General features: G+C 48.0%; 1 protein-coding gene across 8 annotated transcripts in view; it reads left to right on the forward strand.

Moving 5' to 3' along the window:
* LOC134424662 (rho GTPase-activating protein 7-like) overlaps positions 1-15,322 on the forward strand; it is a 57,205-nt gene that overhangs the window by 10,329 nt on the left and 31,554 nt on the right. Inside the window, exon 1 of one of the 8 annotated variants that reach the window (XM_063168588.1) lies at positions 12,722-12,801. The exons of the other annotated variants lie outside the window; for them this stretch is intronic. The gene's annotated coding sequence lies outside the window, so the exon portion shown is untranslated. Of the gene's footprint in view, positions 1-12,721; positions 12,802-15,322 lie in introns of those variants that run through there. 8 annotated transcript variants of the gene reach the window in all.

A 15,322-nucleotide genomic window follows, 5' to 3' on the forward strand; every position in this document is an offset into this window, starting at 1 on the left:
AGCTCTCCACGGGCTACAGCTGCCACCCAATTAAGGACATCACAGCTGCAGCCCATTTACAATAACTAGAATCAGGGCAGGGTCACTAATACAATACAGAGATCTTTTACTGCCATACATATATTTACAATACATATATTTACTCAGGCCCCCAGACACACATTCACTCAGGCCCCTACATTTCCCCCTTTTCTTTTAACAATTTTTCAATTACACAGTTACAATATACATATCTGTCCCAGCTCCCAGGCTGCCACAGCTCTCGGCTGTCTTGAATACATACAAATCCCTAGATGTTCCCAGGCTCTTTTCCTCAAAGGCCATAGTCTTACAGCTCTCTGAAAAGCCATAGTCTTATAGCTTTCTGCTGTTACAGCTCCTTGATTCAAAGGCCATACTATATTCTATAGTCCCAGCTCTCAGGCTGCCACAGCTCTCGGCTGTCCGGGGGATTCCATACCTTCATTCAATGTTTGGCTGTGTGTTCTTTATCACGTCGGGATCACCAGATGTTGTATTCATGTTGTTGTATATCATATTTCCAGAGTCTCATACTTTCTGGGTGGTTTTCTCACGGCAGATCTTCACAGCAGTGGTGTTGTTGCTTCTCAGTCAGGGCTCCTCTCCAAGGCTCTCCCTGACCACCCCACCCCCTTTTATCCCAGCTACCTCCATGGGCTACAGCTGCTGCCCAATCAAGGACATCACAGCTGCAGCCCATTTACAATAACTAGAACCAGGGCAGGGTCACTAATACAATACAGAGATCTTTTACTGCCATACACATATTTACAATACATATATTTACTCAGGCCCCTACATCCCTGTGCCCGGGGAGGCTGGGGGGACACTGAGGGAGGGGAGCAGGGCTGTGCCTTCATCCCTGCACTGGAGAGCTGTAAATAGAGCTGGTGCCCTGCTGTCAGCCCCTCTGCTGCCCAGCACCCAGCAGGGTGAGCTCCCTGCCACAGACAGGATGGATGGGCCAGGGCTGCTGCTGTTAATGCTCAGCACATGAATCTTCCTGAGCACTAACACAGCTTTGCTTTCCTTTCTCTGGGAATGCCTTTGCCCCTGCCTTGGCATCAGTCCAGAATATCTCCCAATCTTGCTTAGTCACAGTGAGTGACTTCTCAGGACTTCTGCTGCTCAGAGTGACCCCAAGATACCCTTAAGTGTCTTTTCCCAGCCCAGCGGTTGAAGAAGGAGTCAGAGCTCTTAATTTCTGAGTCTCAAGGTTGTTTATTGTTCCTTATCTATAAAATTCTTTCTCCTGTCCTGTTCAGCAAGACAGTCTAAGGCACTCTGCCTGTCCCCAGGGCAGTGTTATCTTTTTATACTAAAACCTGCATGTACAATATTTACAATTACTTCCCAATGCCTATCACCTATGTTAGACAGTGAGCTTGTACTCTGAACCAATCTAAAACTGCCAACATCACAGCAGAAGATGGAGGCCAAGAAGAAGAAGAAGAAAGGCTGGACATCCTAGATTCCTCCATCTTGCCCCCTGAACCCCCATTCTAAAAAGCCCAAAAATCCATTTTTCACCCCGTGGTAAATTCACCATCATCCTACTTAAACGGTCATGGCTTGTAGATCTTCATCTAAGGTTGGTAATTTGCTCCATGGGTCATAATCAAAACCACAGATGTCTTGGGCTCTGTGCCAGGGTCTCTGAGCCCCCTGGCAGGGGTCCTGAAATCCAGGACAGCCAGAGGGATGTCCTGGGTCCTGCCAGTGACTGTGGCTCAGTACCAGGAGCCTCCTAAAATGCTCCATGTGCTGCTCTGTCCTCAGAGAACAAGATCTGAGCACAGCCATTCCCATGACCCCGAGCAGAGCTGGGAGAAGAAGGATTTGCTGTGCTGGGGGGCTGGAGCCCAATTCCAGCTCTGGGGAAGGGGTGCAGCCTCACAGAATTCCACAAAAATACAGCCACAGCCTGGCTCCTGTGTGACAGTGTTCACAGGAGTCTGAGGATGAGGGAAGAGACATCTGAGGATGAGGGAATAGACGAGGCTGTGACTCCATGTTTCAGAGGGCTTGATTTATTATTTTATGATATATATTACATTAAAACTATACTAAAAGAATAGAAGAAAAGATTTCATCAGAAGGCTGGCTAAGAATAGAAAAAGAAAGAATGATAACAAAGGCTTGTGGCCTCAGACTCTCTGTCTGAGCTAGCTGACTGTGATTGGCCATTAATTAGAAACAACCAACACAGACCAATCACAGCTGCACCTGTTGCATTCCACAGCAGCAGATAACCATTGTTTACATTTTGTTCCTGAGGCCTCTCGGCTTCTCAGGAGGAAAAATCCTAAAGAAAAGAGTTTTCATAAAAGATGTCTGTGACACTCTTGCTCCAAGCAGCCAATGAGGCCACTGCCCAAGCCCCAGAGACACACAGAGTGCTCCTTCCTGTGGCACAGGAGGGTGGCATTACAGATTCACTGCTGGAGGACAGAGCTAGGACTTGGAACAGCAACTTTTTTGAGAGAAACCTCCAACATTAAAAAAAAATTAACATAAATCTAATTTTCTGCAGTTATCACCAATCTCAGATTAATTCTGCAGCATGACCAAACTGCTGCAAGGCCCCACACTAGTATGTTAAATATGTCCCAGTGCATGCACTGAATGTGATTTCCAGACACTGAGGGCTTCTGGAGGAGGGTGCAGATAAGGGTGTGCAGGCAGGCAGCTGCCCAAAGAGCAATCTGTGGGCACAGACACATGCAGGGCCCCAAGTTTGCTTTCACTTGTTGAGTCTTTTCACTCTTTTCTGTCCTCTCACCCTCAGGTGTGTCAGCTTTTGATCTGCACCAGCAAGGAGCTGGATCTGGAGCCTGGCCATGAGAGCCCTGGAGGCAGAGCCCAGGACAGGGGGGCTCTGCAGGGGCTGCAGGGGGGTTCCCTCCTGTCCCACAGCCACAGGGCTTGACAGGCTTTGGCACCGCTTCTCTCCTTCCCTGAGCTCTGTGGGTACTCCTGCAAATGAAGTGCATTGGCTTCTCCACCTCCTGAAGGCAGAAGTAACTTTTTCCCATTTATCCCAGTCCCCTGTTGGCTGGGAATGCAGCACAGGCTCCCAGGGCTGGGATGTGCCAGTGCCAGGGAGCTCTGCACTGCCAGCAGTGAGGAAAGAACCTCCCCACTGCTCTGGGCCCTGCTGCAGAGCTGCCCCATCAGCATCAGGGAGTCTGTCTGTCCACACCCCCAGGGTTTGATGGCTGCTGCACAGCTGCCCCACTCAGATCAGCCATCTGCAGGGAGTCTGTCTGTCCACACCCTGGGGTGAGATCCCTGCTGAGGGCAGCGCTGCTCTCCCAAGGAGAGGAGCTGGAGCCTGGCAGTGCCCTGGGTGCCCATCCCAGCACCCCAAATGTCCCTGGGTCCTGCAGTGGGGCTGGGCTGGGTGCACCTGCATTCTCCAGCATCCCAATGCCAAGGGAATCACAGAATTTCTAGGTTGAAGAGATCTTTAAGATCATAGAGTCCAACCCATGTTCTAACACCTCAACTAGATCATGGCACCAAGTGCCACATCCAGTCTTTTTTTAAACACATCGAGGGATGGTGACTCCACCACCTCCCTGGGTAGATGATTCCAGTATTTGACCACTCTTTCTGTGAAAAACTTCCTCCTTAATTCTAGCCTGTTATTGGAAAAAAGGCTCCCAATATTACCAGTTAGGTTGTGCCTGGGCCAGTCTGACCCTCGCTGCTGGGCCAAAGGCAGCAACTGCGGTGTGTCACCCCAGAGATACCTTGGCTTGCTGGAGATTGCAGCTGGGCACTGAACAAGTCCAGGCCTGTTAGGAACCCCATTTACCTCAGGAGGAATAGCTTCAGGCGATGGTGAAGAGAAAAAGGAGAGGATTCTGCTGGAGGGTTTAATGTCCAGAGGTTCATTCCATGGTTACAGAGGTCTGAACGTTAGCAACTGCTCCAACACAACATCTGCCGCATGGTCTGATCACCTTTTTAAGCTCAGGGACAGGGGGAGGGGAGGTACAGGTGAGCACCAACCAGGTGAGAGGGGCAGGGTCTCAGGGGAAGATGACACCCAGACAGGCCAATGACCTCTGGGCATAGGGGCATCCTTTGAACTTGACCAACCACACGACGCCTTGCTGGAATGTTAAGCCTGATTGACAGGACTCACTCAGCATGGGGGCAAGGGGGAAAGGAGAGAAGCATAGGCACACCTGGGGGAATGACCTGGAAGGCCAAAATGGGACATTACAGCACACCACAACAGCCTGTATCTCCCTTGGTGCAGCTTGAGACTGTGTCCTCTTGTTCTGTCTGGGAGGGCAAGCACAGACCCAAATCCTGGGGTGCAGAGCTTGTCCAGCTCAGGGAAAGAGAAATTCCTCCCTGGGGCCTTTGCTGGAAGCAGCTGGAGGTGAGGATTGGGATGGCTCTGCCCCAGGGCTGCATTTTCCATTTGAGGGGCTGTGATGATGGACGCCCTGTTAGGGAAGATGAAACACGAAAGCCTTATAAATATGATTGCCTGGCAAAAGATTTTGAGAATATAGAAACTGTAAGCGAGATTGAAATGAAAGCAAGCTTTGAGATACCTCAGTTACTCAACAATGGGAAAACAACGGCATCGCCAGCTGAAGGTAATCCCCTTTTGATGAAACAACACCCTCTGCCTGCAGACAGGCCCAAGGGTCAGAGCAGACCCTGCCAGCTTGCCAGAAGGGGCCCAAAGAGGAGTTTTTAGGGTTTAAAATGTAACACAGTATGGGAATGTAATGATTCTTACAGGCAATATGTAAATGCTGTGGGATTTGTAACTTGTACTAGATTGGTTAGTGAGAATCCGAATGTTCAACACAGAAAAAGATTAATTGTATTGTAACGGGAACCTCACTCTCTTGCATTTTACTCTCTTACCCCTTTTACTCTCTTACCCTTCTTATTCTCTTACCCTCTCACCCTCTCTCCCCCTCTCTTCTCTCAGGCTGCTCTGAGCTGTGTTTGGCAGCTCCCAGCAGGGCCCTGCCCCCAGGCCCTTTGCAATAAACCCCAAGTTCCTGACCTGGCTGCAGAGATCTCTCATCTCCATCCCGACTGTCCTGCCCCCCGACACTCCTACAAAGCCCCAAGGAGGAAAACCCCCCCAGCCATCCTGCCCCAAGGAAAGTGCACAGGGGAGGAGCTGCCCAGTGCCTGTCTGAGGTGTCAGGCTCACCATCCACCCCTGTGAGTCAATGGACATTGTTTCTTTTGGGGGATGACAGAGCCTGGGACCCCTCTGCACAGACAGGGAGATGCACTGGGGGCCAGCAGGGTGTGAACAGGACCCAAGTGTGGGATCCCAAAACTGCTGAGCCCTTCGAGGCAAGCCCTGAGTGCACCCCAAGGTCTGGGATCCACCCTCAGCCTGCCCTGGAGTCCCCACAGCAGCTGGCACAGGAGGGATGTGCTGCTGCCAGGAGCAGGGAGCACACCATGTCCAGGGAGGAGAGGTCAGGTCTCTTCCTGTTTAGATGTTTGCAAAAAAATGCTGAAGCATTTGAGTGGAAAAATGACTGAGGGAACCATCCAAATTAGGAAACAGGAAATGCTGCACTGGAATAAATAGAATTTTGACAGCTGAAAGGAGAGGCAAGTGGTTGCCAGGGAGGGCTGGTGGGGAGGCTCAGCAGCCCAGGGACAGGTTCTCGATGGGACACTCGTACCCAGCAGTGCCATGCCAGGTGCCATAGCCAGAGCCATTGGCTGTCTCACACCTCAGGCTCTCCCAACACAGTGCCAGCAGCCAGCAAGATGTGTCCTTCAAGTGGAGAACTCCTCATGTTTCCAGCAGTGGATATACTGAAAGCTAAGGCACTAAAATGAGAATTTTACGGAGTTTAAATAGCAGCAGATTTCCCTGTGCCAGGTTACCTGTGTGCAACTAGCTGCTCGAACCTAATGCCAGCCCCTCTCCTTCAGCAGATCACTGAGGCTCCCCAAGCCCCTTTCCAGCCAGATGTTGAGTTGATGTGATGCTGCTTCTGAGTCTGTGCAATTACTCAGCTACTCCTGTATCTGATTGCAAGTTATATTCCCTCAGGGCTGTGCTTCAGTTCTGCCCAGTGATTTGCTGTGTCACCTTGAGCACCACATTAAATATACTTTCAATATTCAAAGGAATTTTGCTCATTTTTGCCCATGATCATGCTCTCCAAATTCCTACTCTGCTCCCAACTTTCCAAGCAGAGTCTGTCTGTTATTTATTGCAAAATTTAAGGACAGGAGCTAACCTAAAACACAAAAGAGATCTGGGGGCTTATGTTCCATTCAAATTCACCTCAAGCAAGTTTCAATGGACCTTGAAGAGCCTAAGAAATGTAGAGAGCTCTGAAAATGTCACCCCAGCTGTACCTGCAGGCTCTGACATCCACAGACACCTGAATCACTCACTGAGCTCCCCTTGCTGCTCCAGCCCATGAAGCAGAGCATTGAATATGCACATATTGAATGGCTGCTGTGCTGTGGGTGGAGAGCACCTCAAAGTGAAAGCTGCTGTGCATTCCAATGTGCTCTCCAAAGCTCAGACAGCTCTGTTCCACCCCTGGCTGCTGGGCACAGCTTGGAGGGGCTGGGGGTGCTGCTTTCATCCTGCAGGAGCAATCTGTGGGCACAGACACATGCAGGGGCCCAAGTTTGCTTTCACTTGTTGGGAATTTTCACTCTCTAGGGGCTGCAGGGGGGTTCCCTCCCTGTCCCACAGCCACAGGGCTTGAGAGAGGCTTTGGCACCACTTCTCTCCTTCCCTGAGCTCTGTGGATGCTCCTGGACGTGAAGAGCACAGGAGGGGTGGGCTGTGGGATCAAGGAATGGTGTCTGTCTGTCTGCAGAGAGCAGAGAAGTGTGGGCAGAGCTTATCCTGCCCCTGACTCTGACAGTTCAAGGTTTGGAGAGTTTTCTCTTGTGCATGTTTGTATGAGGAGCAACTGTGGTTTTCTCTTTGCCTTTGCTGGAAGATGGCTGTGAAACAGCATGGTCAAGGAGCAAAGCTGCATTCTGAGTATTTTAAGAACTTTTGCCTCAGTTTTCTGTGAATGTTGATTAGGAGTAAATGAGGCTTGGAAAAACAGCCAGTGTGGATTTACCCTGGGACCATTCTGGGAATGAGCACACAAAAATAACCCTTTCCTAAAAATGTTCTTTCCAGCCCCACCCTTCAGGAATGATCTTGCCTGCAATGACCCCAGCCTGGAGAGCACTGGCAGAGCAGGGATGAGCTTCAGCTCTGGTTCACACCGAGCAGCTCCTTTTTACAGGGCAAACAGCTCCCTGGAGCCAGGGGAGGTTTGCTGAGGGCCAACATAGCAGGGTCTGGCTGTCTGCCACCCCCATGGCCTGGGGACAGGGACAGCAGTGACAGCAGCAAGAGCAGGACCTGCTCCCCTGCTGCTGTTCCTCTCTGTTCCTGCAGTGCAAGGAGGTTAAAGGAGCTGCAGGTACTGTCAGCACACCTGTACCCAGAGCTGTGCAAGTCAGTTCTTGGAATCTGTAAAGTGCTTTGTGCTCCTTGTCTTGTGCACCAACACTGAAATAATGTGGTGTGTAATTTCTACGCATGCTCCAGCTTCCACACACAAGCCTGAAACCACTGAAACAGTCTCCCAACATCAGTGATGGACCTGAATGCTTGAAACAAGTAAAGCTACAGACTTCAGCTGTGCTCTGATTATTTTCTTTGAATTTGCTTCCTTTCCACTGCTTTTTTTATACTGAGACATAAATAATCTTAAATTCCAGATCACCCATGGGTCCAAAATTTAGCTGTAACAGGGACTTCTGCCAACTTCTACAAAAGGATTTTGCTAACATGAAAGAAAATAACTCATAGATAATAAACACTCCTCCTGACCCACGTTATCCTTTTGCATTTAAGGTCAACTATCTCTGAAAGGAGGGGGGGTAAAAAAAAGATAAAGGAGATGCAGAGAGTCAGCTGCAACAACAAATGAAACGCCTGCATGAAGGTCCTCCTACCAGGGCTGTTCACAGCTGCCACTACATTTTTTCCTTGGTCTGAATAATGTAAATACTGGGATGGGGAGTGCTTTTCTTTACACTGGTGTAAATCTGGGCTGGAGCTCCAGCCTGCCCTGGCCATGCACACTCTTCACCCCTGGCAGCCCTGCCCTGGGGTGAGGGACCTGCTCCTCAGAGGAGCTCACCAGCCTTTGATGCTGTGTTCAATAAAGGGCTAAATTCCTCTTGTCTCTTGAAATAAACTTGCAAACCCCTTGACCTTCCTGAGCTGGAAGAATATGTTTACAGATTGTTTAATTCCATTTGTCTTCCTGAGTGTGGCTGAGGAAGGGGAGCTGTGCTGTGTGAGCAGCCTCTTTTGATAGCAGAGACAAGCCACTGATGAATCCCATCATTTTGAAGGGCACAGCCATTCCCATTACTTTTTGGAAGGAAGGAATTATTTACCGGAATCCCCTGTAATTTTGTTTTATATAAAGTTCATGAGGCAGCAGTGTAATCTTTTATGTTTTATCTGTTCTCACAACACCTTTAACCGGTGCTTGTGGACTTCTAGAAAAATACCGGGAGGTAATTCTGCAGCAGCAGCTCTTTCTTAGTGTTTAGATATTTACACCATCTAAACACATCTCCTTTACACTCTGATTGCCACCTGAAGTCAGGGCAGCCAGGAGAAACAAAGTTTATCAGAGGGCAGGAGGCAAAGCACAAGGAGGGGAGGTTACTGACATGCCTAAATTAAAGTGTAGAGCTTTATTTAAAGGCTGTGGAAGCTGGAAAAAAGCTCTTTAAGACAGAAACCATCTTTTTTCCAAGGCCTGGGAGGCAGTGGGAGGCCTCATGGGTGTCATCACCAGGTACTTGTAATAATGTCACTATTTCCAGAAGTCTTGGCACGAGCAGCACGGCAGGAGAGGAATTGTGAAGGGGAGCTGACTGAGGATGATGGATAGTAGGATGAAATTGAGAGGAAAAAACTTAATTGGAATTAACTAGCTGAGAAAAGCCTCTTGATCTGTCAGACAGTGAAATTGCCTCCCAGGAGCAATGGTACAGTCTCAACCACGTGGGCATTTAAAGCCAGTCTAATGTCTGTGATTCCCTGAGTTAACTGGAGTATCTCAATAATTGGAACTGACACAAAGATTTATCTCCTTTGATTGACTAGCTTTCATAGAGGCTCATCTCTTTGTGGTGCTGCACAGAGCTTTCAGGGCAGCTGTTTGCACTTAAACTGCCAGGAGCTGACAGTGTGGATCCATTTCAGCTCTTCAAATGTGTTCTTTGAAAAAACACTCAAATGGCTGGAATAGACAGTGCTAATCAGTCTGCAGGAAAATGGAGCAGCCTTACCTGGGGCTCAGGGCTATCAATCTCCCCGTGCCAGGCTTTGGCCATCCTGCAGCAGCGCAGACATTGAGGTGCATTACTGCCAAATGCCCGATCAGCCTGAAAAATTGGGCTGATTTGGCCGAGGCAATGAAAGGAAAAGGTGTTTTGCCAAATGTATAAAAACAAATGGTTGGTATTTCAGCGGTTACAGCACAGTGGGATTAATCACACTGAGATGATGGAAATTTTCTCCCATACTCATTTTTCCTCATTTCAGCAGAGACAGTGTGGGGCTGGCCTGAAGGGTGAGGTCCTGGAAGGGCTTTTGTAATTTGGATTAGCCCATTAATTCCCCTGATGTATGACCTTGTGCATATCTCCTCTCTCACTTTGCCTGCTGTAGGTTCAGACCCACAAAAAAGGGCACATCCAGCCTCTGGCCTGGCTGAGATCTGGGTTCCCACTTTGTAGAGGCAGCATGTTGGGAAGGGTGTTTGGAGTCCTTTCACTCCTCTCCTGGTGACAGACACAAGGATGGTGTCTTCTCTGCAAAAGATATTTAGATCTTACTGAGATGGGCTTGTAGTATGCAAAATAGCAGGTCAAGATGTTTTGCAGAAAGTGAGAAATTGCTTTTCTGCAGGGCACAACTCACAGGTGTTTATGTGTGCTGGCATCCTAACATTGACAGGAAAATTTGGTTTTTTCTTGGTCCTTCTAAAGCCTTTTACACAGGGAATGCAAACTTGACTTGTCACCTTGCCCATGTAGCTGATATGCACATTGTTCCTTCCTAACCTAACTCTGCTCCAGCCCATGACATTCCTCCCAAGTAATGCTGGGGATACTTGCCAAGCAGAGGAAATGCGTGTGTGTTTGCTACCAGTCTGACTTAGCACCTTTAGCCACCACTGCTTTGAGAAGAAGGTGAAGATTTGCAGTGTGCTTCATACTCACTGCTTTGAGAAGGTGAAGATTCCTCCCAAGTCATGCTGGGGACAGCAGAGCTCTTCAGAGGAACACCTTCCCCTGTACTGAGGTCCTTTCTGGAGTGTGTAGGTAGAACCTGGGGCACCAAAATGCCTCTTCTGCAATGGAGAGGTACAGCACGTTGGAAATCAGAATTTATGGAGATATAAACTCCCAAGCTGATTAGTGTGTGGATTTACCAACCAGGGATAACCACATCAGGCTGGGCACAAGAGAGGAACGAGCTGCTGCTGCCAGAAGTGAAATCCTCTTGTCCTGTTTGCTGAACCAGCTTCAGGTCCCAGCTTGTGGCTGTCCCTGCATGGCTGTGGGGCTGTGGGGCTGACTCAAAGCTGACTGCTCAGCTCACAGGAGCCTGGCCCAGCACAGCAGCCTGCAGGCAATGCATTTCGGAGAGTTACACAACCTCAGGCTGCAGGTGAGGAGCCTGAGCAGCGCTGCTGCCTCTCTGCAGGTTTCCTTGCAGCCCCAGCCCAAAGACTCAGCTTCACTCTCCCTCCAGTCTGCCCCACCTGGAAAAATGAGATTTCTGAAATGCTTCACACTGAGTGAAGTCCTCTCTGCCATTAAACCTTCCAGGTCACTAAACATTTCAGGTTCTCAGTGCTCACCTGGCCACAGCCACCACTGCCTAAACAACCTAGTTGGGGCAATTAAATATAAAATAAATTAAATGTGCCCATGTATAAATATAATGTAAATTAAATATGCCCATGCTTTTGCTGGAATACTGTCAGGTATATAAGGATAATATTCTGATTTACTTTTTAAGGGTAACTGGGTTTTCATCCCACTGGAACATTGTTTTTCAAACTACTCTTTCTTCTGCTATGAAAAGTTCAGATTAAATATATGTATATAAAGCCAAGGAGAAAAGAAATGGAAAATTTAAAGTGAAAATTAAGGAGGCAGTCGATAGTAAATGGTTATTTAAAGATGGGGGTGGGGGAAAGAAAAAAAAAAGAAACTGAAACTGAAAATGTTAAGTGAAAACTAAGGAGACAGTTTATAGTAAATGGTTATTTAAAGATTGGGGGAGGGGGGAAGGAGAAAAGGAAAAGAGTAAAAGTATGCTAAAGAAGTGGGCTTTGGGTAACACATGCAAAGCTAAAACTGATTGTCACCATTTATTACACTCTTCTATTAAGTTTCTTCATTCACTCTGTTGTTTTTAGAGTCTCCTCAGGAGATCCTCTGTTCTGCTGAGCTGAACTTTGTATGTGGGCTCTGGGGTTATCAAATAAAATCCTTTTCTCAGAGAGCAAACCCCTTGCAGCCCAGAAGGGCCCCCTGAAGCAGCTGGGGCTGGCAGGGTGTGGCACAGAGCCCTTGAGCTGACCCACATGGACCAAATCCAGCGCTGGTGGCCACCAGAGTGTCCTGGGGAGGGCCCTGCTGTTCAAACATGCCATGGTGGGAGCCAGGAGCATCCTCTCTCTTTGCTGACCTCTTTATTCTGCCCCACCATTCCCAAGCTGCTTTCCCACACCTGCTCCCCTTCAAAAAGTCCTTGAAGAGCACTGGCCTGAAACTGCCAGCTCATCTTACAAGCCACAAATCCTGCTGCTTCTCATGTTGTGCAAGAGTGCAAACAAATATAAGTTGTAAAATTATTCAGTCTTTATGAAACGCAGCTAGACCATTTGGCTTTTAATGGCATCAGCCCCGAATTACACGTCTGGACTAGACACAGAGCAGAGATTAATTTCCTTTAATTTGTTCCAGAGTAACTCACAATTTAATTTAACTGAGCAGTTCCTTGTTCTCTTATTCTGAAATGATGGATTGTGAAATGCACTCCTTTAAATTAATCCAGACACTTGATTTTTGTCAGCAGAGTAATCTTTCTCAGCGGTATGCTAAGTATGCTTTTAAAAGGTATGGTGAATATGAATGATATGCACTTTGTTGATGATTTAAGTGTTTACACTTTCCAAACCTTGCAGAAAAAACAAATATGGCTTAGCTGCATTTTGTTTTATAACCTTTCAGAAGTGATCATTCAAATAACATCAAAAGGACTTAAATGGATTTCTAAATTTGATGGTACATGTGAGGGCAACTCCCCTCTCATCAGAGATTTTGAAATGGAGCTGAGCAAAGCTTGGACTATTTCTGATTGCAGGGCTTCCATAGATCATCCAGAAAGATTTCTATTGGAGCCATTAATGGTAAAATATTTCATGTGGGTGCTGTCACTGCTTACGCTGGCTTGATGTTGCAACAGAGCAGTGTCCTTCCCTTTTTGTTTTCTTTCCCTTTTGCTCTTTTTATTTCTTAAAGATGAAGTGGGGCATCTGTGGAGAGGAGCAAAGATGCTGTGTATGAATATTTTCTTTTTCTATACTGCCTCCTTTAGAAGAACTGCAAAAAGTTATAGAGCAGTTGAGTGAGTGGTGTTGATGTAAACCAACCCATCAGGTCCTGTCAGCCCAGGCACTCCCTCACTCTCCATTATCAGAGGTAAGGACTGTGTGAATGCCACAGCACAAACTGCACAGCATTCCTGTGTCCAGCTGGAACCTGACAGCCATAGTTATTCTTGAATGTGGGGAGACAAGGCAAAGCCTCCTGTCACAGAAATATGTGCCAGTGCTTTGTGGGCAAAGGTAAATGTCCCTAAACTTAGCACACATGAACTGCAGCACACACCTACCCATGCATTTCTGGAGGGTTTGCACCCACAGAAAAGGGCACATCCAGCCTCTGGCCTGCCTGAGATCTGGGTCCCTGCTTTGTATGTATTGGCAACGTGTTGGGAAGGGTGTTTGGAATCCTTTCACTTCTCTGCCAGTGACAGACACAGGGACGGTGTCTTCTCTGCAAAAGAGATTTAGATCTTACTGAGACGGGTATGTAGTATGCAAAATATTAGATGAAGATGTTTAACAGAAAGTGAGAAATTGCTTTTCTGCAGGGCACAACTCACAGGTGTTTACATGTGCTGGCATCCTAATATTGACAGGAAAATTTGGTTTTTTCTTGGTCCTTCTAAAGCCTTTTACATAGGGAATGCAAATTTGTTGCAGGGGATAGACTATAAGAAAAATAAAGATAGTGCAGAAAGTAATCTTACCCCTAAGGAGTTGCAGCTGGGCCAATTATCAAAGATTAGGAACAGGCCTGACTTTAACAGGCCACAGCTGTGAGCAATGAGAAGAAGATGCTATAAAAGAGTGGGATGGTGTTGAGATGGGAGCTGGAGTCAGTGGCTGCTTTGTGAAGAAGAAAGAGGCAATGCTCTGAGGGGCTGTCCGTGAGGAACACCAAGAAGGTGTGGAACTTTTGTCATAAGGAGACAACAGTATGGAACCCCTGCAATAAGATGACAACAAATTTGTCAGCTCCGTGTCCTCTGATAACCTACTGGCACCAAGCTTTCTCCAGTCTCAGGCAAGAACTGAATGCTGCTGAAATCTGAAGTGAGCCAAAGCACATCAATGTCTTTTGATGTGGAGTGCTTTTATGAACAGGTTTTATTGGTTTGGGTGCTTCAGTGTCAGTGTTTCTATTTTGACCATCTTAGCAGCAATCTTCTTCAAATTTAGAATGTGTGAAATACTCTTCTGGTGAGTTCTGAAAGTCTGTTGTAGCCAGATATAACAGCGGTAAAATAACCAACACAAAGGCTTTCAGGTCTTAAAACCAAGCTTTACTGGCCTTGCTCTTTTTTCAAAGCAGAAATTGATTATTAAATTGGTTTGCAGTATTGCCTGGGTAGTGGATGCCTTTACACCCATCACCTGATAGTGGAGATGTTATGGAAAATACAGCCATGTATCCTAAATGTGCATTAAATTAGGACTAAAATCCACCTGGCTTTTGTCTTCACACTGCTGTGTGACAGGAGCACTGGCTCAGTTAGTCTCCAGACTGTCAGCTCCATGTCCACCTACACAGCCAAGCCATCCAAGGAAAAAATGTTAGGCTCCATAAAGGGTTGTGTTGTGCCTGGACACACATGAGAATTGATGCCAGTCCACCTGTGATGGGAGGCTGCATCCAGCTTTGCTCCAGTCTTAGGCAAGGACTGAGTGCTGCTGAAATCTGAAGTGAAGTTGGTCTCTCTCAGAACCAGCAAAGCTTTGTTAGCAAGAATGGGTGCTGCCAGCCTTTCTCAGAACCAGCAAAGCTTTGTTAGCCAGAATGGGTGCTGCCAGCCTTTGTCAGGACCAGCAAAGCTTTGTTAGCCAGAATGGTGCTGCCAGCTCCTCCAGGAGAGGATCTGCGAGCAGCCGAGGGACGCCACAGATATGAAAGGACCAAAAATTGGATATTGATGTCTTCAGCAGTGCCTTTGAGCTCTTTGTTATCCCCCAAATGAAATCACAAGTAAACCAGCCCCAGGGCTGGGTGTCTGAGGCAGTCCCAGAGCGCATTCCCAGCGTGTCTCACCAGCCCTCTCGCTGGGTGCTGAAAGCTCTGCGCCGCTTGCCAGGGCTGTGCACAGTGTGAGCTGCAGGCCACTCCACAGCTCAGCACTGCTACAGGGCTCTGCTCAAAGTGGGCCAGCCAGCTCGGGTACTCTTGACATTCCTGGATGTCTTCTAAACATGTAATGCTGATAGAAATGTAGTTTAAATATTTGTGAGTTATTTAAAAATAGTGCGTCAAATGAGCGGCCTGGTGACGCCCGACAGATCTCTGGCTCGAGGAGTGCCTCGCTGGGGAAGGGGAGGTCAGCACCAGTTATGTACACAAGTCAGGCTCTGACGAGAGACACTCTGCACCCATGGCACACATTTCATCATATTTACCCTGCTGAAGCCCCCCTGAAGCCCTGACAGGGAGGGCAGTGTGCTCAGGGCCTGCAGTCAATCTGGAGCCCTGGTCCCCTTGGCTGGGGCAGGAGGGGCTGCCCCACCTGGGCTTTGGCCTTGCCCTGGTTCCCAGCAGCTGGCACAGCTGGGTGTGGAAGCAGAAATGCTTTCTGGGACCTGGAGGACAGGAAAAATGTGCCAGCATCTCATCCCGCTCTGAGCTG

The sequence above is a fragment of the Melospiza melodia genome, chromosome 14, assembly GCF_035770615.1.
Source record: "Melospiza melodia melodia isolate bMelMel2 chromosome 14, bMelMel2.pri, whole genome shotgun sequence".
Lineage (NCBI taxonomy): Eukaryota > Metazoa > Chordata > Aves > Passeriformes > Passerellidae > Melospiza > Melospiza melodia.